Source organism: Protopterus annectens, chromosome 3.part1 (assembly GCF_019279795.1).
Source record: "Protopterus annectens isolate FY-2018-M chromosome 3.part1, PAN1.0, whole genome shotgun sequence".
Taxonomy (NCBI): Eukaryota; Metazoa; Chordata; order Ceratodontiformes; family Protopteridae; genus Protopterus; species Protopterus annectens.
Genome location: NC_056732.1, coordinates 478,426,576 through 478,452,578, shown reverse-complemented (window position 1 = coordinate 478,452,578; position 26,003 = coordinate 478,426,576). Strand labels below are relative to the sequence as shown.

The following is a 26,003-nucleotide window of genomic DNA, read 5'->3' as shown; positions in this document are numbered from 1 at the left end:
TTTTCCCGGTTTGGGGTCGCCACAGCGGATCACCTGTCCGCTCATGATTGGCAGTGGAGTTTTACAGTGTCGAGTTGCCAGCCAGGTGCCCAACCTTCCACAGAAGGCACACACATGCACGCACTCATGCCTAGGGCCAGTTTAGAGTGTCCAATCCACCTACAGCATGTCTTTGGAATGTGGGAGGAAACCGGAGCACTCTGAAGAAACCCACACGACCACAGGGAGGACATGCAGGCTCCGCACAGAAGGCACCCCGGCAGAGAATTGAACTGGAGAACTTCTTGCTGTGAGGTGGCAACGCTAACCGCTGCACCATATATTATAGCTAATTAAATAAAAAGTCTCAATCCCATTCTTAAAGGTATTGCATCAGGCTGCATATATTAAATATGGTTAAAATGCTTAAATGTAAAACCAATTAAAAAACAAATACATCACCTATGTAGTATATTAAACTTGCATAGACCTTAATTTCAATAAGCTAGTAAAAGAGCAACTGTCATTTATATCTGGGTATACTCTGGCATTAAGTCTCATCTGTCATGTAGTCTCCCTGAATTCCAGTAACGTTTTTGAAATCACCCCCCTCATTACACACCACTATTTACAATAAAAAAATAAACTTTTTAAAACCCTCACACACGTCACTGTAGCAAAAAAGTGTATTAGTGGTCTTTTTGTTCTTAATATCCCTCAAATATTCTGCCATCCTGTCACGTAACCTTCGCGTGGCTTTCCATACATAAAATGCAGGACAACTCCCACATAGGGCAATGTCTATCACCATTTGATAGTGTTACAAGTAGTTTGCCCAGGACACCGTATGGTCCTGCTGTAACCTTGAATAGTCACGTATGGACCTTCGTGTATGTACCTACAATATTTACACATTACATTTACTCATTAACGAATTACATGGCTTTATAACATGATCCTTGTTCTCGAATATTTCCATTAAATTATTTCCTCTGCTACAGGTCACTACAGGACATTTGCCAAGTTTCTTTTTCAACTCACTTGTTATAGTGAAGTCTCAACAGTTCATAATAACCCCTTCAGAGACTACAGTACTGAACAAGGATGATGTTATAAAGCCAACATGAAAATTACCCATGTCCCTATTCACCCACTTTTCAGGAAGTTTTTACATTTCTCCGTTTCATTTTCAGTTCTCTACTTTGCCCTTTGGCTGCCCCAAGGGTATTCACAAATGCCTAGCTCCTGTGACTTCTTTCTGTAGGCTCCAAGGCATTCAGATTTTTCCTCATCTAGACGATCTGTTCATAGGTTGGTACTAGGCTATCAGCCCTAGGGCCTATACAAGCCTAGCCATAACAATTCCCTGGCTATTTCTTCCCACATTATTTACTTTCCTGGACCCCTGTCTAACAGGGCAATTGACGTGATCCCTGGGTGAATTTCCTTTCTCCCATCCAATCGTCAAGGTTCCTCTTGAAAAGGTCCAAAGAGGCACTCTGCTTGACATGTATGGGCAATCTATTCCAGAGTCTGGGGAGTCTCTGGGTCAGGAACCTATCCCTCCAGCATGTTTTGTTTATTGTGATGACAAGGTTTAGATCCCTGGAGCGTGTAGCTCTGAGGGATTGGGATTTCTTTAAGTGTAGCATGTCCAACAGCTCTGGGTTTGACATGGCCTTGTATGTTAAGCAGAGATCGCCTCTGAGTAGACGATATGCGACAGAGTATAGCTGGAGTTTTTTAAGGCGGTCAGCTTAGGGCATCTGCTTTAGGCCTGTGATTCTTTTAGTGAGGTATGTCTGAGGCCTTTCCAGTTGTTGCAGATGTCTTGAGAGGTACATACCAAATGGGGCATTGTATTCTATAATGGGTCTAATGAGGGATGAGTACAGTGGGACAATGACCTCCTTTTTTCTGGATGAAAAGCCCTTCGTGATGAGGTGTGCCACATAGGATTTCCTGACTGTTGTGGCGATGTGGTTATCGAAGGTGAGACCACTGTCCACCTGTGTCCCTAAGTCTCTCATCACACTTTCTGTGTTTAGTGTACTGCCACCTATATGGTAATTCATACTGGGTTCAGGCACCTTCTCCCAGTCACCTGTTACAGGATTTGGAGTTCACCAGCTCTCTTCTTCAAAGTATGGGGTTCACTAACAAATTCCAAAAGTCCATCCTAATTCCCTCTCAGGATTATGTGAATCTGGGATGCAGGATTCAGGCAGTGCCGATGTTGACTTTCTTTCACCTCCAAAAGCTTTGTTATTGGCAACCTTCTTTCAGTCTCTTCTTCCTCTGCCATGCCAGATGGGGAGTTTCTTCAGGCCCTGGGATTCATAGACTCCTCTATTCCAATGTTCCTTCTTGCCAGACTATATGTGGAAGCTTCAATGGCACCTCAAGTCTGTTTGGCTACAGCATTGTCACCACCTGAATTTCAGTGTACCTCTCCTTCCCTGTCTAAAGGAGAAATTGGAGTGGTGGATTTAACAGTTTGCTTTCAACACAGGCCTACTTTTTCAGCCTCCAATCCCTTCTCAAGAACTGTTCATGAAACCTCAGACATGGGGTGGGAGGCTTCTTTTGGTCACCTGAAAGTTCAGGGTCCCTGCCCCCCCCCATCAGAAGTCAGATTCTGGCCCTTCAAACCTTTCACCCCATATTCTCTTCAGGCCCCTTGAAGGTGTACACAAACACTACAGTGATGTGGTACGTCAACAAGCACAGAGGTACAAAATCTTGCCTCCTCTGCAGGATGGTTCTCTCTTCAGGCTTGGGAGGTGGCTCTAAGTTATCAGTTAACTCTTTAGACAGTATATATTCCTTTACAGCACTATCTAGTGGCAGACTCTGAGCAGGTCCAAAACACAGGCTCACAAATTATGCTTCACAGAGACATGTTTCTGGACATTGTCAATCGGTGGGGTGCTCCTCAGGTAGATCTTTTTGCCTCCACTCTGAACAGGCAGCTTCCTCTTCTGTTTCAGATGGTCATGCCATCTGGCATGGAAGACAGATGCCCTTTCTTTTCCGTGGAAGGGGATGCTTCTTTATGCTTTCCCTCCACTTCCTCTTCTTCCAAGAGTCCTGCAGAGGATTCAGCTGGACTCCTCAAAAATCTTGCTAGTGACTCTCTCACCATAGGTTACCTCACTGGTTGGACTTCCTCACACAGGACAAGGGGTCTCTTCCATTCACACTTGTCCACTCTTCAACGGACACTGTGGATGATGGGGTTTTGATCCCTTTCAGGCACCTCTTTTCTGAGGAAATGCTCAGGGTTTTACAGGAAGCAAGAAAACCAGAAAATCTTGTATGTCCAAATGGAAAAGATTTGTCTGGTGCCATGCTCGTAACCAGGACCCTTTTTCAGTGGAAGTTTCTCAGGTCCTCTTATTTGTGTGAGGTGCTCCAGTCTGGTCTAGTCTATTCTCCATTTGTCATCTATTTCTGCTGGTCTGCCCTTGAATTCTCCTTTGTCTTCTCATTCTGGAGGTCAAACACTTTCTTAAAGATGTCCTGCATATTAGGCCTCCAAGGAAACCTATTCCTCCTCCTCCTTGGAACCTTAATTTTTGTTTTGGAAAAATTGACTCTGGCTCCTTTTCAGCCTGCAGATTCTACTTCATTGCAACACTGTACGTGAAAGAGTTTTGTTGCTGGCTATTACTTCTCGGAGGGTTTCTGAGCTCCAGGCCCTTATGGCCATTCCTCCTTTTTTGGTTTTTCACAGGACAGGGTGTCCCTTCGTACCAATCCTTTTATGCCCAACGTAGTAAAGGAGTTGTCCTTGAATCAATCAGTACAACTCCCTTCCTTTTCCCTTCTCAGTCTGCTTGTGACAGGGTCTGGCATATCTTGGATTTGCACAAACCACTCTGGTACTATTTGAATAATACCAAGTGCATTCATAAAAGTCTGATCAGCTTTTTGTTTCCCTTCATCCCTGGAAATTTGGTTTGGCTGTTTCTAAGCAAACCATCTTCTCCTGGATATCTAAAGTCATTTCCTTTTTGTTATACTTTTCATGCAAATATCTGTCTGCTTCTGTCAGGGCTATTCCACTAGAGCTGTAGCCTCTTCAAGTGCCATGTTCAAGGGTTTGGACACCAATTCCATCCTTAAAGCTGCTACTTGGTCTTCAGTTCATACCTTTGCTAAGCATTATAGGTTGGATATGGTTTCTAGGGCCAGAGCAGGTTTTGCTGAAACCATCTTATATGGAGTTGTTGAGTGGCCTTCTCAGTCTTACCTCCCATTCTGTTTCTTGGTCTCTTCTCAGTATTTTACCACCCATTCTGTTTCTTGAGCTTTTTACTATTTTTCTGTTTAGAATACTGCAACAGTGACACAGAAGAACACAGTACCATAACACTAGATGCCCTTCTCTTCAATGTTGCAGTATTTGCTCCCTCCCTCATTTGTTCTGGTTTTTTTTTTAGATTCCCTTCTGGCAGAGGGTTTTTCCCTTTTTCTTCTGCATTTTTCCTTATGGATGTGCACAGACTCCTCTGTCCTGTGGAGGACATTCTCTTCTGGGGTAATTCAGTTCTGGTAGTTGCATCCGTATTTTCCCTTTATGCCATACATTCTGTGTGGGGAGCGTAAGTGTGACATATGGCGCATACAAGTTCATTAAGCTTTTGTACACTGGCCAAGTATCGGGCTGCTCTGGGCAGGAGATACCTTCTCTTTAGAATAGTGAAACAGTGAATAGAAGGACCTCTACGGTTTTGGTAAGATATTACATAACCGTACTTTCTTCCTATTTAGAACACAATAAAAAGCACTTCAATACACTATCAGTACCAGAGGGTAATTTAAATACAGTTTCTCCACAAGAGAAAAAAAAAAGTTTAAACATTCTAAAACCATCAGAAACTGAGGTGTGCTCCCACTTAAAAGTACAGCAAAGTAGGAATGTGTGTTTTACTGACCAACACAAACATGCTTTCCTAAAAAGCAAAATAAGTTTCAATGCCTAAAATAATATGTAGAAGTTCCCCAAAAGGGAACCTATCTGCCCAGCAATGGAACAGCACAAGCAGACAATCAATCCTTGACTCGAGCTCACCAATGGCTAGGGCTCATTGAAGGTGCCCGAAAGCTTTGGAAGCCAGCTGGCCATTATAACCTATGCAAGATATAACCATTACAGCTTAGATGACTTCAGCAGCCATCAATAAGATGAATATAAAAATGACGCAATTGGGAGGGATGGAGCCAATGATCAGCAGACAGTCTGTGAGGGAGGGGAAGACTAACAAACTTATAACAACGTAACTTATAATTTAAAGATATGGTAAGATCTTCCACAGCTGTACTTTAACTGTAGATGTCCTACTTCTCACTGTTGCAGTATTCTTTACAGATGGGATAGCCTGCCGTGGATCGCAGAACGTCTGGCTAGCATATCAAAGTCTCATCTCCTTTCAGGTGTTGAACATTAGACATGTCCTACATTCAAGGCATAAGGTACACAAGTAACGTATGGGCACCCAATTCTAAGAACTGAAATGCACCAGAAGAACCAAGCAAACCAAGAATAAAGACTGACCATGTGCATCCAAGGAGGGGGAAAAAAAAAAAAAAAAAAGAACGAACAGACCCCCTCGGCCAGAGCAGAAAAAAAAAAAAAAACGGGGAAGGACAGGCCACTACAACAGTCAGGAGGACGTCTGCTATTACAGTAAGATCACACACACAACTATATTAAGTCTTTCCTTATCACTGCTGCAGTATTCTTTACAAATGGGAAAGTACAGCCACTACTGGAGAGGATGGGTGGAGGAAGACATGGAGGAGCCTTCCAAAAACCCATGCATAATGGCAATGGCAAAACCCACCCTGGTTCTTGAAATGACATCCAACTTATAATATTTAGTGAAGGTCTGTACACAGAACAAAGGAGCAGCTTCTAAAATTGATCTATTATCCAAACCCTTAGGGGGGGGGGGAGCACCATTGAGATCACAGCTCTAGTTGAATGAGCCCAAACAGTAGAATAAAGCTGATTTCTATGAAAAGAATAGCAAAAAGAAATGGCCTTAGAAATCCAGGAGGAGAAGGTTTGCTTAGACAAAGCTAAACTCAGGTTTTCTGGCATGAAAGGAAACAAAAAGCTGTTCAGACTTTCTGATATCCTTAGTCTTGTCTAGGTAATATCTGAGCTATGTAAATTCAAAGTGTGAATGATCCCCTCATCATCATTCAATTTAAAAGGGATAAAAATAGGAAAATGATTAACCACCTTTGTCTGCATCAATCCTCCTTTATTGACAGACACCCTACCCTGTCCTTGTGAAAAATCAAAAGGTGGAAGTGCCATGAGTGTTTGAAGGTCATAGACCCCTCTTGGCAGATTAAAGGGCTACTAACAGCACAGTTTTCCAAGTACAGAGGTGCAAGGAAACTGCAAGCTCAAAAAAAAAAAAAAAAAAAAAAAGAAAAGACAGAGCCAACTTCTCAATAACAAAATTAAGGGTCTCGAGGAGGAGGAATAGGTTTTCTTATAGACCTAATATGAAGGACTCCTTTCAAAAACTGTTTGACTTCAAAACTAGAAGTCAATAGTGGATTCAGACGCAGACGAGCAAAAACTGCCAACATGAGCTTTAACAGACAAATATGCCAAGCCAGAAATGAGCAACTCATACAAATAAGAAAGGACTGTAGGAATACCCACAGAAGGGTCAAGGTTATGCCAGAGATAAACAAAAAAAATCTCTTCCATACAACATAGGATTTTCTAGTGGTGGGTTTGCTGGCCTCCTGCAAAACCCAAAGCACATTCTCAGAAAATTTGAGTCTAAAAGGAATCAAAACTATATCACCAAAACCCAATCACTCAGTCAAATGAAGGGTGGACAAAGGAGGCTGAATGAGAGAGCCCTTGTCTTGTGTGATTAGCTCCATCCTAAAAGGTAACTTGTGATGATTGTCCCTGCACAGACAGAATAGAAGGGGGGAACCAAAGCTGTCTGAGCTAAAAGGAAGACACCAGAAAGATGTTGGGTGTGTCCCAAAGGATATGCACACGACTTCTAACAGAGGGGAAAAACAGAAAAACAGTAATAAAAACTGAGCCGGGATAGACCACACACAAAACCTTTAATGAAACAGCAAAGGACCAACGAACAATACATAGGTACTAAGCGCTTTCTCCCATTCTTACATAGGGCATCTTCAGAGTAAATTTACTCTGAAAATGCCCTATGTAAGAATGGGAGAAAGCGCTTAGTACCTATGTATTGTTCGTTGGGCCTTTGCTGTTTCATTAAAGGCTTCGTGTGTGGTCTATCCCGGATCAGTTTTTATTACTGGTTATCTACATTTTGTGCCTTTTTCTGAAAAACAGAAAAATCCTCTTTTAGGAAAAAGGCACAAAATCCACTTTCCAAGCCAGAGGACTTGGCACTATTGAACAGAACCTAGGAAGTTGGCTGCTCAGAGGAGATGCAAAAAAAGATCTACTTGAGTACCCTACTGATGAACAAAGTCCAGGAACACCTCCCTGTGAAGCCATCCATTAGTGAGGATCTGCTCTGGACCTGCTCAAACTGTCTGCCACTAGACTGTGCTCTGTAGATATATAGGCCATCTGAAGGGTCAAGTTATGGTAAGTAGAGCCTCAACCCTGAAAAGCCAGCCTGGAAGGAAGGTATGATTTTTCCTGCCCCTTGCTGTGGTATTGTTTGGGGATCCAAAAAGAGTGGACAACCACAGAGTTCTCATTTCTTTCAGTGACGTGGTCTACTAGTTGTAGAAGAGGCCAAATGCCTAAGACCCTGGCATTGGAGGAGGCTCCCCACTCCTGATCCAAAACATCAGTCTACAGCTCCTGAGTGGAAAGAGGAAGCTCAAAAGGCAGGCTGGGATTCAGACAGAACTGAGGAATCCACCAACTGAAGGCTTGAGGCAAGGTAATAAAGGAATGGGAAGATCCAGAGTATGGAAATGTTGAAGCCAGACAGCTTTGAGGTACTACTGAAAGTTTCTCATATGGAGTCTGACAAGGAACCATAGGAATGGTGGATGCCATAAAACCCACAGCTCAAAGGAATTCCCTTGCAGAAAGCACTGAAAGAGGGAGAAGGAACTGAAAATAAGCAGTCAAGGACAGGACCTTGGGATCAGGCAGCACAGCAATCATTGACACAGTCTGAATCCTGCAGCCTTAAATAAAACCTGATCTTAAGAAGGAGTCAGCCCTAGACTTTGCAGAACTAGCACTGTAAATATGAGATTCCCAAATATGCTGGAGGGAACCTGAATTAGGATGCTGTTTAAAGGGAAAATCTGAATTCTCTGAAGCCTACAGAAGGCTACCACTGTGATGCGCACTTGGTAAAGGCTATCTGGGTCACAGAAAGACCAAAAGGTAAAGTAGAAAAATGATAAAAGTTAGAAAGACACAAAGGAATATAGAAAATTTCCTAAAAAGAGAGAGAGAGAGAGAGAGAGAGAGAGTGAATATGAATGAAAAGGGAGGCTTCTTTCAAGTCCTGAGACACCAAGAAAGCTTGAGGAAACAGCAGAGGGATAAGAAATTGGAGGCAGTACCGCAAAAGGAGGAACTTTCAGAAAACTGTTGAGGAAAGAAAGATCCAGAATGGGTCCCCAAGATCCCTCCTTCCTGAGAGCCAGAAACATCCTGGAAAACAAATGTGCCCTGTTGGGGGGGGGGGGGGGGGCGGGATAAGCTTAACAGTTCCCTGCAAAATAAGATTCTGCAGAATTAGCAAAAAATGAGGAAGCTGGCAAGGAGGAGGTTGGAGAAGAACTGAAAAGGGGAGGACTTCCAAATCATAAGATAACCATTTTAGATAATGGAAAGCACCAGAGTCTATGGTTATTCATTGCCAAACAGGAAAGGACAAAGTTAACTTGAGAGAAAGGAGGAACTTGGCCAGGAGGTAGGGGTGCCTGAATATCAGATTGAAGCAGACTCGTCAGGGAAAGATGACTTTCGAGTCTTAAAACCCTAAGATTTATCACAGCAAACCCTTTTGGAGGACCTTTTACCCCTAGAAGCTGCCTTCAGACAGATGAAGACGTAACAGGGCAAAGTTCTCTGGAACCAAAGAACAAGAGACAAAAAACAAGGAAGTTATGTACTCACCATAACGTTCCATGTTTGTTGTCCATCTTACCCTTCATTCTTACTGGATGGGTTTGGAGCCGATCCTCGGCTCCAACTCGGCCAAATACACTAGCTCGAAGTCTCTAACTTGGCTTGTTGAAGAGTGGATATCCCATCATGCAGTGGTGGGATCTCCAGATTTTTGCTTCTAACTATTACAAAGACTAAAATAACCATACGACATCAAGTCAAGGAAAAACAGAGTCAAAGGAGCTCATTTAATCAGAGGAATCAATTGTCCACGAGGCCTTCTAGGAGTCCTTGGGTGGGGTAAGGTGCGAGGGTCATAAGAATAAAGGGCGAGATGGACAACAAACATGGAACGTTATGGTAAGTACATAACTTCTTTATGTTATATTGTCCTATCTCGCCTTCATTCTTACTGGATGGGACAGCCCCAACACCTTTTTCCTGGGTGGCTCACGGGAGTACAGCTTTGAGCACAGTTGAACCAAATGAAGCCCTGTCCCTGGAGGCCATATCAACTTTGTACTCTGTAATAAACGTATGCGGATTCACCCATGTAGCAGGAGCACAAATACTGTCCATTGACATCCTGGCCTGGAAATCAGAGGATTTTGCCAATGCTCTGGTTGACTGACCTCTAATTTTGAATGGCAAATTTCAATTATTGGAGATGTATATAAAAGTGATACAACTTGAAAGCCAATTTTTGAATGTGCGACTTTTGAAACTGGCTTGCCCTTTTTTGCTTCAGAGAAAGAGATGAACAATTGGTCTGATTTTCTGAAATGTTTAGTTCTATGGAGATACAATCGGAGTTGTCTATGCACATCCAATTGATGGAGTTTATACTCTGCCTTGTTATGATTGGGGAAAAAAAAGACTGGAAGCTCAATAGATTGGTTTAGACTGGACTGAGAACAAACCTTGGGTACAAATGACGGATTAGTTCTTAGCGATACCCTATCCTTTTGAAAAAAATCAAATATGGTGGTTTGATTGATGGTCTGAGAATTGCAAGCACTCTTCTTGCAGATGTTACAGCTACTAGAAGTATGGTCTTCCAAGAAATTTGAGGTCACAAGATGAGGAGGGCTTGAATGGCGGCAGTGTCAGATGAGATGGTACAAAATTTAAATTCCAAGGAGGAAGAGGTTCTTTAAAAGGAGGTCTCAGTAAAGAGGTGCCTTTTAAAGAATGCTTTACACAATGTGTGACATTAAGTTAGGAGAAAATCCACCAATGTGGAAATTCGAGATTGCCACCAGTTGGACTCTAACTGCAGCTGCAGCCAAGCCTTGTTGAAATAGCTCAGTAAGAAATTCTAAAATAGAGTGAATTGCAGCAGAGGAGTCATTGTTTCTGGTTTGTGCTCAGTAGGAGAGCCTCTTCCATTTACTGGTATATAATTTTCTGGTTGAATCTTTATGAGAGGATATCAAAATGTGCGACTGCTGGCGTGAAGTCTTGAAGCCTGACTAAGTTTGGCTGTGGAGCAGCCATGCTGTCAAATTGAGGGTGTGGAGAGAAGGATGAAGTGTTCCTGACATATGGGTCAGAAGGTCTGGAACTGGGTCCAGAACCCATGTCTTCTCCTGCAGTTGAGGCCAGAGGAAGGGGAACCAAATCTTATGAGGCCAATATGGGGCAATGAGAATCAGCCTGCTTCCAAAGCATTTTGCTTTCTGGATGACTTTGGGCATGAGGGGAAATGGGGGAAGGCATAAGGAAGGCCTGAGGGCCAATTGTGAACAAGAGCATTTCTCAGCGTCTCCCCCGGAGGGGGGGATTAGGTCAAAATAGCTCCTGCATTTGGTATTCGTGGGAGTGGCAAAAAGACTGCAGCAAGGCTGTACCCATTTCTGGAAAATCTCTTCCACTATGCTCTGATTTTGAGACCACTCTGGGGCATTAATATTGCCCTGCTGGGCTCATCCGCTATCATGTTGAATTTTGCCAGGATGTACATTGCTACCAGAAAGTGATGGGAAGATATTGCCCATTGCCAAGCTCTCAGGGCCTCTCGACAAAGTGGGTATGATCTGGTTTATTTATGTACCATACCACCGACATATTGTCTGACTGGATTGCAATCGTCCCTAGTGGAAGAGTCGGGGAGTGCCTGCAACGCCAGAAGCACTGCTCTCATCTCTAGAATACTGATGTGCAAATGTGCCTCGTGGTCTTGCCATATGCCTTGGACTGTCCTTCCCAGATAATGCCCCTCCCCCCCACCCCATCTGGGAAGCATTTGTTGTCACTGTAAGCAATATGTTGTTGTGGAATAAAGGGTCTCCCGATGGTCAGATGACTGGACCGAGTCCACCACTGTAGATCCCTCTTGCAGGACTCAGTTATTCTGATCAGATGGGACACAGGAAGTTCATGTAGTGACCACTGAGAAAACAGGAGCCACTGAAGGATTCTCATATGCATCCTGGTGAGAGGAACTAGAGTTATGGTCGAAGCCATGGTTCCTAGAAGTTTCAGAACTACCTTTGCCTTTACCTTATCCTTGGGAAGAAGGTGGAGTATTTGCTGTCTGACGGCAGAAATTCTGTCGGGTGGAAGACATGCCATCATAGAAATGGTGTCTAGGTCTGCGCCTATGAAGATATGTCGACAGAGCAACAAGGCATATTTTTGCAAATTGACTGTTATGCCTAGCTGAGCACAAAATTCCAATCTCACATCCCTGGCTTGTTGAAGTAGATGCTTGGTGGTGGCAGTTAGGAGTCAGTCGTTCACATATGGAAAACACTTGGAATCCAAGACGTCTCAAGTGAGCAGTTACTACTGCCATACATTTGGTGAACACTCTCGGGGCTGTCATGAGACCAAAGGGCAGAGCTCGAAATTGAATGACTGGCTCCCAAGCCAGAAGCTTAAACGACTCCTTGATGCTCTGTCCATTTTTATGTGGTAGTGCACATCTATTGAGCACATTCAATCGTCTTTCCCTAAAAAGGGAAGTATTGACTACAATGTCACCATTCGGAACTTGGAATTTTTGACAGATTCGTTCAGTTTGCTGAGATCCAATATGGGTCTCCAGTCCCATGTTTTTTTTTTTTTGGCACTAAAAAGAACCTCGAGTAAATTCTGAATCCTATTTGGCCTGCAGGGACTTTCTGGATGACTCTTTTGTCCAGCAACTTTTGAATTTCTATAGTTGCTTGCTCCCTTAGACTGGGTGGAACATCTGGGATTGTTCTGATGTGTGGGACAGGATGGCAAACAGGAATGGAACAGCCTGTGGGTATTATTGCTTTGTACCCACCTGTCTTTTCTGATATTTTGCAAGGCTTCTGGGTACAAAGATAAATGTCCCGACTGCCTCTAGAGTAGAGCAGACGGGCCTCCTTTCAGGAGCGCTGGTAGGAACACCCGCAAAAGGAATCACTGTCACCCTGGGTTTGCTGATGCCCTCTGCCTCTAGGACAACATCCATCACTGTTGCCTCTTCCTCTGCCCCTGGGGAAGGATTCACCTCGTGCGTCTTGGAAAGCTCCCTGGGATCTTTCTTTTGAACCACATTTTCCCACTCTTCTGAGCTTTAGGGTAAGGTCTTGAAGGTACAGAAAAATGTACTCCAATAGCGGAGAAAGTTTTCCCTTCCAGCTCTCATCTGGTGAGCATCTCTAACTTTAGGTCCAAAAAGTGAGGAACCACCAAAAGGGGCGTTGGTAAAGGTAGACTTAAAAAGTTCCGTAAAATTACACAAGCGCATCCAGGAGTGTCTTCTCAGGGAAACTCCTGAACCCACTGCCCTACTCGCTCCATCCATTGCATATGATATCAGTCTCATGGAGGAGTTGATGATGGAATTAAAGGTGGACAGCTGGGAGGTGACTGTCACCCCCGCAGCCAAAAAACCTTGTACAGCATCTCCTAGTTCCTTCAGGAGAATTCTTTGTAGCCTTGTAAAGTGTGTGAAGTAGTTCAGCGATCTGAGTGTAAAAGGTCACCGACGAAAAATGCTTCCCATAGCCGTCCATCATTCGAGAATCTGTGTTCAGAGGATGAATAGATAAGGATGTCTCAAAAAAGTTCTTTCTTGGTGGCTGCTGCTACCACCATAGCATCTACAGGAACACCTTTCATAAGAAAATCCTTTCCAGTGGGGGCTTACAAAAACTTGTTTGGCCTCAGAGGGACTGGTTCCATAGTATCAGGTGACTCCCACGCCTTTTGACTGACCAACTTCATTAACTCATCAAAAGGCAGAGACACCCAAGAGGCTGAAGGTTGAGATCCAAAGGCCTTCAGGTACACAGAGTCATCAGAAGGGGTGACTGGGTTCCAGCTGCCTCTCTGTTTTAGGATCTCAAGGATACCTGCAAATGAGATATCTTCAGAGAATGACCATGGGGACCCTTCTGACTCCTCAAGGTCAGTGTCTGAGGTGACAGACTCATCAGGGGAGTCTATTATGCTTCCTCTTGCATGTCCTCTTCAGAGGGGGCTCCTCAGAAGGGTATTCTGGGGAGGCCTCAGAAGAGTGGGGTTCACCCAATGGGGTTTCCCCAAGGCTCTGAATCTCTGCTATCCAGTGGAGGGGGTGGTGCCGAGACAGTAGCTGGAGCTTTGGGGGGAATGAATGCCAGTATTCCTGTGTAGAGCTGTAGGGGGGGGACAGCACACATCAGTTCGAAAGCCAAACCCACCAGCCTAGAGGACACCCCTGGTTCCGAGGAAACAGAAGAAACCCCCAGCTCCAGAGAGACTGGCTCCGAAGCTAATGTAGGAGCCGAGCAGGCACCGAGGAGTAGACTCGGAACAGAGGAAGCTCGGGTCCAAGCGTCCACCTCTGGGCCAACAGATGGCACCGAGCGTGTCGGGGCAGAGATTGGTTCCATAACATCCAGAAGGGGTCCCAGAACAGACGGGTCTACAGCAAGTGGTACTTGGCAGTCCAGCTCCAAAGAAGGAACAGAGGATGTAACACAGTCTTGGAGGGCTCCAAAACCTGTAGGGTTGGAGCAGAGAACAACTTTCAATAGTCTACACACCACCTTCTTCACATCATCAGACAGGCTCCTAGAAGGCCTGGAGGACAGGGTTGGTGAACGAGACCTCTCTAAGACAGGAGATCTCAAAGTAGGGAGAGACCAGCAGAAGTTTAATGTACCAGCTCACAGTCAGAGTTTCTTTCAGCTCCGAAGATCTTGGAGCCAAAGAACTTGGTTTATCAATAATTATCTCAGTCTGCTCGAAGGCAGTGGAGCCGAGGAGATCGATGCTTGAGAAATTTTTTGACAATTTAGACAAGTTTTCAGGAGGCTCAGACTGAGCCGAGGAGACTGGAGATGGCCTTTTAGTTAGTTTGTCCTTTGCAAAGGAAGAAGACTTACTGGATGAGGATGAGGAAGAACTCTGTAGAGTTTCCTCAAATGTTGGTTTCAAGAGTCCTTTGACCACAAGTTTATTTTTCTTCTGTAGAATATGGGTGCTAAAGGAGTGGCAGAATGTGCATGTTTCCTGTAGATTGATCGCTTCTAAACAATAAACGCAAAGACTATGTCCATCCATAATGGACATTTTTGGGAGCACTTTTGGCATTTCTTAAAGCCCGAAGGCTTATGTTCCTTCTCCCTAGTTTCCTTGGGCATGGTAGGGATGAAGAAATCCTAAAACTATAAAAACTATATAGAACTTACACAGAAAAACATGTCTAAATATGAAAAATTCTTCACACACAGCACTTCTAGTAAAGCTAAAGGGAAATAACTTGTATTTAAATAAACAAGCACTAGGTTCTCTAATTTAAACGGACCTAGTAGCTGTCAGAAAGACGCACACACACAACCTCTACAACTAGCCCTCTAACTGAAATAGGCAGTTAGCTCTCTAACTTAAACGAGCTAAGCTAACTAATTAATTAACAATTAAAGCACACCACTATAGTTAAAGGCGACAGGATACACAATACAGGCCTAGCAAAAAAAAAAAAAAAAAAAAAAAAAAACGACTGCCAACAAGAAACACAGCAACAGTGATAAATTAGCTACTAAGGCTATGAAAGGCACAGCACTCGCAACTAAACTAATAAAGCAATTCTAAAGACAATGTGCAAAGATTATCAAAAAGACAAAAAACAGCCACAGCCAAGAAGAGAACATCCAAACCGTAAAGCGGCAAATGAGATCTGGAGATTGCACCACTGCATGATGGTATACCTACTCTGCCACGAGCCAAGTTAGAGAGACTTCGAGCTAGTGTATTCGGCCAAGTCGGAGCAGAGGATCAGCTCAGAATCCATCCAGTAAAAATGAAGGCGAGATAGAACAACATAACATGATTTTGTTTCATATCCAGCAGAACTTTCCCTTCGTCTTGAAGGGTCTTAAGCAGCTCAGCCACAGCAGAGCTAAGAGATGTTGGTTATCTAAAGGAGAACCCAGGAGCTTTGACTTGACACCAAGAAGAACCTGCAAGTGTAACCAAGAGTAACTTCTCATCACAGACCCTGAAGCAGCTGCCCTAGAAGAGGCATCAGCAGCATCATAAATGCACTTTATAGAATAATGACCCACCTGAGCAGAAGACTGCCTTAAAAATGGGCAAATCAGTCAGAAAACACAGCCAGAAAGAGAAGAGCCAGCATACATCTAGTCATACATGTCCGGTAGTTAATGGCCCTGGAAACTACAATGGAATAAGTATGCACACATTTCTCATACCAGACCATAGCATAACTGTCCTTGTATGCAGGGTAAAAGCTTAGAAGAGGACAGCAATTCAGATGGCTTAACAGCCAGGGAAAACAAGTCAGAAGGGCTTTTATACAAAAATGTCTCGGCTTCAGGGACTTTACAGAACCTATCAGGCTTCTTTGGAGCAGGAGGCTGGGAAGCAGGGGCTAGAGAACCACAGAGAAAGTGTCCAAAGCATCCAACACAAAGGGACTAGAGAGAGAAAATCAATCAATCTACAAAAGCTCACTGTATGTCTTTTGGACATCAGAAATTTGGGAGCAATCCCATTTAATAAGCTCCATCATAAGGACCGCAGTATTTCTAAAGGCTAATTATTCCTTAAGGGAATTTAAAGAATCCTCTTCATCAGTCCCTAAGGGTAGAGGAGAATGGAGTTAAGAGTAGCCAATGACTCTTTCCCAGAATCTACATTTAACACTTCCTTAGAGGACTCAGGGAATCCCTAAGCAGTTTAGGGAGAGAAGAGGACCAACAAACAGAAGATGGTACAGATGAGCCTTGAGGAGGCTTTAAAGCCATTAGAGCAATAAAAAGCCTGTGTGAAATCCTGCCACTCCTTATGAGGATCTCTTGCCACAGACGGTACATGCCTGGTCGTCTGCTTCTTTTTCAAAACATCAGCCCTAACAAAAATACTGTTAAATAAAATCTTCCAGATCTTTATCACTTTCTTCCCTCCTGATTCCCAAACTTCCACAGGAATTTCAGGCTTGCTAGTTGTTGCTGAAGCACCAACCAAGGGGAGAAAACGCTGAGAGAAGAAAAGGAGCCACTGATTTTAAGTATTTTCTTCTGATTTTTGTTAAGTTTTACTGCTTTGCCACCTACTTTTTGGCATTTTCCGGCTTGCTAAAGTTTATATCTGTAACAGTACTTGGAACACATCTAGAGCCCGTTTACTGCATTTCCTGTGTTGCACTTTTTTTCTCTAAAAACTGCATTTTACCTGATTTTGGCCTAGCACTCACGTGTGGGGTCATTTATTGCACTGTTGTGATTATTTTGCTGCTTGTGTATCTCTGCTACCTTTAAACTACAACAAAAAGAAAAAAAAAATCTTGCTTTTTTCCCCACTTTCTGAAAGTTAAGAAAGTTCAGTTATAGATTTGCTGTTCTGAACTGTTTGGAAGTTTCTAGAAGGCCAGTGCTTGCTTGGGCTAAAGGCAAGTCTCTGTGTTCACCAGTGGGAGTGGTTAACACTGAACAGCCTGCCTGTCCCTGGAGGAGTGGTTACTACCTAGAAGCTGTAGTTTTATTGGCCATTTTGGGTCAATTCTAAACTCCTTGACATCTCACTCTTAAAACCCTACAACTCTTTTTGCGAGGTTTTGCGCACTGAGCAGTGTCGGGCAGCGCCGCCAAAACAGGTTTAAACTATTCCAGGCTCCACAAAGTCTGCTCTTCACTTTTTCCCTTAGAACTGTTCAAACTCTCAAAGTAATCACTCTATTCTCTTTCTAAAGTCCTGCACTTGCTCAGCTCTTATAAGGAAACACTAACTAAAGCACTACACCCTCCTTGACTTCTCATAAGAATTAGACTCCCGATTGGCCCTTCCTGATCAAGTGAAAAATCAGTTCCCTTCCCTAATCTGATCAGTAAAAAAACAGTTCCCTATACTAATCTGGTATGTCCAAGGGTCAGTTTCAAGGTTACTCTCCAGTCCAGCTGGTGAATCTGGGAATTTTGAGGCAAAGTTACAATTGCCTTATGTACACAGACAACCCTTTCCTCCTTCCAACAAACTCTAATACATGTGACAGATGCAGTTACACAGCCAAACAGGAGGCAGAGCTCTCTGAACCCAAGACTGGCACAGTCAGGAGGAAAAGGTAACCACCCACACCACAAATCCAGTCACACAGACCTATTGCATCTGCATACCCAACACAAACGCACAAAAACATACTCGGAGGCTCTAAATAAAAACCTGCCTAAACAGCAAAGACCTCCTAAGCAGATATCCAAGCAACAGCCACTCCTCAACAATACCCACAAATCACATATCTCACAAAATCAGTGTGCCTCACAGTCACAGCTCTTCAGGCCAAACAACACACCAAATACACTTGTTATAGGGGACCAGGCACACTGACGTCCCGCTCACCAGACTGAACAAGGAGAAGGTCACTGTAAGCTGCCTGTCTGGTGCCAGGATCCATCACACAACACAAGCACTCAGGTCACTCCAAAGCAAGTACAAGTACGACTCAGTCATTGTCCATGCTGGTGTGAATGACCTGAGACGTACCTCCCTGGACTACATGAAGAGAGACAGAGGAACTCTCTGACCATGTAGCCCAGGCTGGTATGACCCTGACCTTGAGTAGCATCTTGCCCTCACCAAGAATGATGCCACAGTATAAAGACAAAATGATCAGTTTCAACAAGTGGCTAAGTACTGGTGTCATTCAAAGGGGATCCGGTGTCTGTCAGCCTGGGATGAGATGCTCGACAAGCCACGTTGCTTCGCTAGGGACGGCTTGCACCTGTCACCCTTAGGCTTTCGTATACTTGCCAAGGCTCTTGCCACCCCCATAGTGCCTTTTCTAGGCAAGGCTCAAAGGACAAACCCACCTCTATAGACAACTCAAAGATAAAAAAACTAAAGGTAAAGGTAATGCTACTCAATGCCAGAAGTCTAAACCTCAAGATGCACGCACTCGAGACTCTCCTCAGTATGGAGAAAATCGATGTCTGTGCAGTAACAGAAACCTGGTTCAAGGCTCCTGAGAGCACCCCAGCACTACCAGGTTATAACTCATACCATGCGTTTCGGCCCCAAAACTTGGACCGAAGCACAAAAGGAGGGGGAGTATCTATATTCAAAGATATCTACACCTCCATGTTAGTGGCACTGCACGAAGCATCGGAAACTATCCATGTGCAACTAACAGCGGGCAAAACTGCCTTTCAGTTTGTAGCCTACTACAGAACACCCTCCCTATTACAGGAACCCCACTTGGCATTCCTGAGAACACTGGAGAATATGAAGGTCTCTCCAAACACTATGTTATTGGGTGACTTCGTCTACCCAAACATTGACTGGGAAAACTACTCAAGCCCAAACATCCTCGCCCAACAGTTCCTTGAACTTATAAACTCTAACCCAATGGAACAACTGGTCACCACTCCCACAAGAGGGAACATATTGGACCTGGTCATCACCAACATGTGGACTCTGTTCCACACCAGAGGTAAACCCCTCATTGGTAAGATCAGACCACAAACAAATTTCCCTGGACATTCATATCCCGTCCCCATCCCCAGCCAATGAAATTACTGTAAAGAATTTCTCAAGCGCCAACTTTGCACTTCTCAAGACTAAGGTGGAATCCTTCAAAGCCCCTGGGCCAGAGGATAATACAGCCCAATCCGCAGAATCCTTTACAAATGCATTCGATGAGCACCTGCAGGAATGCATGGATCGTGCTATCCCAAATAAAACCAAGACTCACTCCTCCAAAAACAGGAGAATCTGGTGGACCCTGGCCATAAATGAGCTATACAACAGAAGGAGGAAGCTACTACATGACAGAGCAAAATCCCAAAAAGGGAAGGCATCTCTGATCAGTATTAGCAAGAAACTTCGATCCCTCATAAAATCATCAAAGGCCAGTTTCGAAATAAAAAAAACTGCCCTAGACACTAAAGATAATCACAAGGCCTTCTTTAGTTATGTCAGGAACATGGGAGGAAACTCCCAGATATGCTCTGAATTGTTGCACAACGGTACAAATATACCGAACCTACAGACATAGCCAACATCCTGGCAGACAGATTCAGCGCAAACCCCCCCCCCCCCCCAAAGGAGCAAACTCCTATCCCAACTGAATGCAACCTCCCTGACATCACAGATGCACAGGTGAAAGCTGCCCTCTCCAAAGCAAAAAACACAGCATCTATGGGACCGGATGGTGTCCCAGGCTGTGTCTTACACAAGCTCCAAGAACTGAACCCTCACATTAAGTCACTGTTCAAACTTAGCCTTACTACAGGATATGTACCCAAAGAATGGCATACAGCTACAGTGGTCCCACTCCACAAAGGTGGTGCCACAACAGACCCTGGAAACTATCGCTCCATAAGCCTGACTAGTCTGGTCTGTAAAGCTATGGAGCGTATTATCATGGAACTCATAAACAAAGACATTGGGAGCCTCCAGACACTGGACCCTACCCAATTCAACTTTGTTAAGAGCAGATCTTGCCTCTTAAACCTAGTTGATTTCTTTGAAACAGTTACCAAAGCCATAGATGAGGGCAACGTAGTTCACACAGCCTACCTGGACCTTGCAAAAGTCTTCGACACAATACCCCACTCGGGCATCATAAATAAGCTTACCAGCTTAAAATATCAACCCCTATATCACAAGATGGTTTGCAAACTGGCTCAGAGATAGAACCCATATGGGTCAGAATCGTAGGTGCCATGTCCGAATCCAAACCAGTTACAAGTGGCGTCCCACAGGGCTCAGTTCTGGGGCCTCTCTTGTTCTGTATATACTTCTCTGAGGTTCAGGCTAACACGGGGGGATTATGGCTGACAAAGTTTGCAGATTACTGCAAACTGGGGGCCATAATCGAATCTCCAGCTGACACAAGAATCCTCCAAAAGGGTCTCACAGAGACGGATGCTTGGTGCCAGAGCCACGGCCTCAAGCTAAATGCTAAAAAGTGCATAGTCATCCCCTTTGGGAAAAACAAGGTGCCCACAAATTACCACATAGGTGGTAATCCACTAAGTACGGAAGTAATTAGAGATTTGGGGACCAACGTAGATAGTAATCTCTCCTTTGATAATCATATTGCCAAAGTGGTTACAAAGACCTTCTATATAGCCCACCTTATCACGAAAGGGTTCGCATCTAGATCAAGAGAGGTCATTGTGCCCCTCTACTCGTCACTCATCAGGCCCATAATTGAATACAATGCCCCTTTTGGGATGTACCTTACCCGACACCTGCAGCAACTGGAGAGACCCCAAAAGTACCTCACCAAGAGGATCATGGGCTACAAACAGATGTCCTATGCAGCTCGACTAAAGAAACTCCAGCTCTACTCAGTTGCTTACTGTTAAGAGAAAAAATTTTAAAACACATTATTATTATTTTTGTCTCTTTCTCCCATCTAGCAAAATGAATAAGAAGTTATGTACCTACCAGAACGTTCCATATTAGTTGTCTTCTTCTCGCCTTCTTTCTTGCTGGATGGGTTCGGAGCCGAACCTCGGCTCCGACTCGGCCAATACTAAAGCTAGAGAGCTAATTCCACTGGCTCGAGGCTCCTTTATATCCCACAATGCTAGGCGGTAACTACTCAGATCTCGTTTGATAGCTAAACCAAGCAGTCCTGGTCTCCACAGTATGGAGAAAAAAGAACCCACCTCTATATAAACCTGAATTTAAACTACCACAAACATAAAAGGGGGAATAGAGGTGGTAGAACATGTGGGAAGGAAAACTCCAAAGGAAGATCCCAAAATTTCCTATCGGTCTGTCCAGGCTAGGGGGAAGGAGGGTGGGATGCAAGAAAGGCAGCGAGAAGACAACTAACATGGAACGTTATGGTAGGTACATAACTTCTTAATGTTAAGTTGTGAATCTCGCCTTTATTCTTGCTGGATGGGACCACGTCCCTAGCACCTTATTCCAGGTGGCCTATCGGAACAGATTCTTGAGAACACTGGAACCAAAGCTGGCACGGTTTCTGGAGGCCATATCCAATTTGCAATGTAAAATGAACGTATGAGGAGAAGCCCAAGTGGCTGCTGCACAAATGGAATCTATTGGCAGCCTGTCCTGAAAAGCTACAGATGTAGCTAATGCCCTAGTTGAATGAGCTCTAGGTCTTGAAGGCAGTTTGTGATGTCTGATTTCATAGATGAAGGTAATTATAGAGGTAAGCCATCTTGAAAGGGACACCTTAGTAACTGGAAGGCCCAATTTCCCTTCCGCATAAGACAGGAAAAGTTTATCAGATTTCCTGAACTGTTTAGTCCTGTCTAAATAATATCTAAGTTGGTGGTGAACATCTAGAAAATTTAACTTTTGTTCAGACCTGTTGGAATAGTCAGGGAAGAAGACTGGGAGATCAATCGTTTGGTTCAGATTTGTCTCAGAGGAAACTTTAGGAAGGACGGATTAGTCCGGAGGGACACCCTATCTTTGTGGAAAACTAAGTAAGGAGGACGACTGCACAGAGCATGAAATTCAGATACCCTTCTAGCTGAAGTTATGGCTACTAGAAAAAGTGTTTTCCATGAGAGCAGCTTAAGAGAGCAAGAAGCCGCTGGTTCAAAGGGGGGGGATCAAGGATGCCAGAACCAAATTCAAGTCCCATTGAGGTGGGGGATCTTTGATTGGGGGCTTGAGCAGAAAAACACCTCTTAAAAAGGCTTTGCAGAGCTTATGGGACATGATACTGGAGTCTGAGACTCCTACATGAAAATTAGATATAGCAGCTAGTTGTACTCTAATGGTAGATGAAGAAGAGCCTAAATGGAAGAGCTCTGCCAGAAAGTCTAGGATAGACTGGATAGGTGCAGTGAAGGGGTCTATATTTTTTGATGCTGCCCAGAAAGAAAAACGTTTCCATTTACTATTATAAATCTTCCTGGTAGAAGATTTGTGAGAGGCTATCAGGATGTTCCGAACCGAATGAGAGATTAAAGGAAGCCTGGCTAGGGTAGGAATTGGAGAAACCACGCTGTGAGGTTGAGAGAATGAAGGGAGTGGTGCAGCTGGCCCGACTGGTGGGTCAACAGATCTGGCACCGGGTCCAGATGCCAAGGCTGCTCCAACAGGTAATGATGGAGGAACGGAAACCATATCTGTCGAGGTCAGTAAGGGGGCAATGAGGATCATTGTAACTCTCAAGGCGATAGCTTTCTGAATTAAATTGAGGTATCAGTGGAAAAGGGGGAAAAGCATACAGAAGTCCCCGGGGCCAATCGTGGACTAGAGTGTCACTGGTGGGATGGCCTGGTAACGGGAAGAGAGAGTGAAGAAGTCGTGACACTTGCTGTTTTGGGGAGTAGCAAAAAGATCGCAGCAAGGCTGGCCCCATCTTTGGAAGACTTCTTCCAGCACCGATTTCTTCAGAGACCACTCGTGGGGCATGAGAAAGGCCCTGCTCAACCTGTCCGCAATCACGTTGGACTTCCCGGGAATGTGCGCTGCTATCTGAAAACGCTGAGAAGAAATCGCCCACTGCCAAAGTCTGAGTGCCTCTCGACATAAGGGGTAGGATCTGGTTCCGCCCTGTTTGTTGATGTACCACACTACGGACATGTTGTCCGTCTGAATTGCAATAGTCCCCGTGGGAAGAGAGTCCTGAAGGGCTTGCAACGCTAAAAGCCCTGCTCTCATCTCTAAGACATTTATGTGCAAGTGGCACTCGAAAGGTTGCCACATGCCCTGGACTGTCCTGCCCTGATAATGCCCCCCCACCCGATCAGGGAGGCGTCCGTTGTCACCGTGGCGACTGGGGGGGGGGATGAAAGGTCTGCCTTGGAGAACTTGAGGTGATGTGATCCACCAAGACAGGTGATTCTTGCATGATTGAGTTATTAGTATGATATGAGACATTGGGAGCTGTTGGAAGGACCATTAAGTAAACAGCATCCATTGGAGGATCCTCATGTGGAAATGAGCTAAGGGGAGAAGGGCGATAGTAGCTGCCATGAATCCTAATACCTTCAAGACTATCCTGGCTTTGACCTTGTTGCATTGTAATAAAAGGTAAACTTGTTTGCGGATATCTAACACTCTTTGCTCTGTAAGTCTGGCGGAAAGATTGAGTGTGTCTAAGGTGGCGCCTATAAAGGTAATAGACTGACAAGGCGACAAGGCAGATTTTTCGAAATTTATTGAGATGCCTAGAGCTTGGCAAGTTTGGATGGTGAAGTCTCTGGCTAGAAGCAGTTGATGTCTGGTGGTAGCGGTAAGGAGCCAGTCGTCTAAATATGGAAACACCTGAAATCCTTGACATCTCAAGTGAGCCGCGACCACTGCCATGCATTTGGTAAACACTCGGGGGGCTGTAATGAGACCAAAGGGCAGGGCTCTGAACTGGTAGTGGCTGGCTCCCAGCCTGAAGCGGAGAAACCTCCTGGAGCGTCTGCGTTTTGATATGGCAGTAGGCATCCTGAAGGTCTATCGAGCACATCCAATTGTCCTGACCCAAGAAGGGTAGAATGGACTGTAGCGTGACCATCCGGGATTTTGTTTTTTTTATATAAATGTTTAACTTGCTGAGATCCAGTATAGGTCTCCAGTCCCCTGTTTTTTTTGGTACCAAAAAGAATTTGGAGCAGATTCCGGATCCTTGCTGGTCTGCTGGGACTGATTGGATAGCTGTTTTTGATAGTAAGCTTTGATATTTCTAGTGCTGCTTGTTCCCTTAGACTGGGTGGAACGTCTGGAAGGAATCCTTTGGGTTGGGAAGGGATGTGAATAAAGGGAATTTTGTAACCCTCGGATATGATTAACTGTACCCTTTTGTCTTGAGTGAGGGAAAGCCAAGGCTTTTGGGTACAGTGATAATCTTCCCCAGACTGCCTCCGAAGGTGGACAGCCGGGCAGCTCCTAAGGGATGCTGAAAGGGTTTATCAGAGAAAGTTTCTCTGCTACCCTGGTTTTGCGGACCTCCTCTGCCTCTAGGGCGGCGTCTATTGTTATTCCCCCCTCTGCCTCTAGAGGGGAAATCGACCTTGTGCATCAGATGAGACTCCCTGAGGCTTACGGAACCACATTTTTCCTCCCCTTTGAGCCTTTGGATAAGGTCTAGAAGGGTTAGAAAAATTTACTCCCATGGCAGAGGGAGTCTTACCTTCCACCTCGCACCTCGTCAATGTATCCTTCACCTGAAGACCAAACAACGTTGAGCCATCAAAGGGGGAACTGGTGAAGGATGCCTTGAAAGGGTCCGCAAAATTGCAAAGCCGCATCCAGGCGTGACGTCGTAAAGCTACACCTGTGCTTGCGGCCCTACTCACCCCATCAGCAGCATATGAGATAAGCCGCATGGAGGAGTTAACAATTGAATTCAGGGTTGCCAACTGGGAGTTCATCTTGTCTTGGAACCCTTCAGCTGCTGGATCCTGTATAGCCTCACCCATATCCTTGAGTAAATCTCTCTGGAGATGGGTGAAGTGACAAGTAGTTCAGCGACCGCATTGAAAAGGTCGCTGACGAAAACATCCGCTTACCGTACCTGTCCATGGTCCTAGACTCCTTATTAGGAGGATGGACAGGTACCGAAGGATCGGCTAACTCCTTCTTAGTGGCTGCAGCCACCACCATGGCATCAACAGAGACACCTTTTGACAGAAACTCTTTCTCCTTAGGGGCAGTAATAAATTTTGACGGCCTCCTTGGGGTAGGTTCCACTGAATCAGGGGCCGTCCAAGCCTTCCTTGCCACCACTTCCATAAGGGGGTCAAAGGGAGGGGACACCCAGGAGGTGGAAGAGCGAGAACCAAACGCCTCAAGGTAAACTGACTCGTCCTCTGAAGGGTTAAGGGCGGGCCAGTTCCCCCTCCGTTTCAGGATTTCAAGGATGTCAGCAAAGGAGACATCCTCAGAGGGGGACCGAGAGGAACCTTCAGATTCCTCCAAGTCAGTGTCAGAGGTGATAGACTCAGGGGAGTCAATGTGCTTCCTCTTGCACCGTCTCTTCCGAGGGGGTTCTCCTACCGGATCAGGAGAGGCCTCTGAAGAGGAGGAAATTCCCAATGGGGAAACCTGAGGAGCTGATTCTCTGTGGTCTGATACAAGGGGATGGGTAGAAATCACCACAGGCACTGAAGAGGGAGGAACTGACAGAGCCAACTGTGGGGTAGACACTGGGTCTAACATGCTCCGCATGACCTCGAAGGCGCCCCTATCAGGCAAGGTCGGAGGTCCCTGCTCCGAGGAGACAAGGACCCCCCCCCCCGGCACCGACAGGGACGGCTCCGAGGCCAATGTCGGAGCCAAACTCACCAGCGCCGACGCTCCGAGAGGGAGAACGGGGTCGGACAAGGGTCCGATGCCACTCGCCCCCTCGGAGCAGAGGGAAGCTCGGCACCGAAATACCTCCAATGAGGAAATTGGAGCAGACGACGGAGCCGAAAGGGAAGGTATCGGCTCCGAAGCACCGGACAGCCCCGGCTCCGAACTCAAAGGAGTCTGAGGAGGAATAAAATCAGGGATG

The 26,003-nt window shown here is 45.1% G+C and overlaps 1 protein-coding gene across 2 annotated transcripts in view; it reads right to left on the bottom strand.

The window, feature by feature from the left end:
* LOC122798177 (ectonucleotide pyrophosphatase/phosphodiesterase family member 2-like) overlaps positions 1-26,003 on the bottom strand; it is a 353,630-nt gene that overhangs the window by 198,727 nt on the left and 128,900 nt on the right. The window lies entirely within an intron of this gene.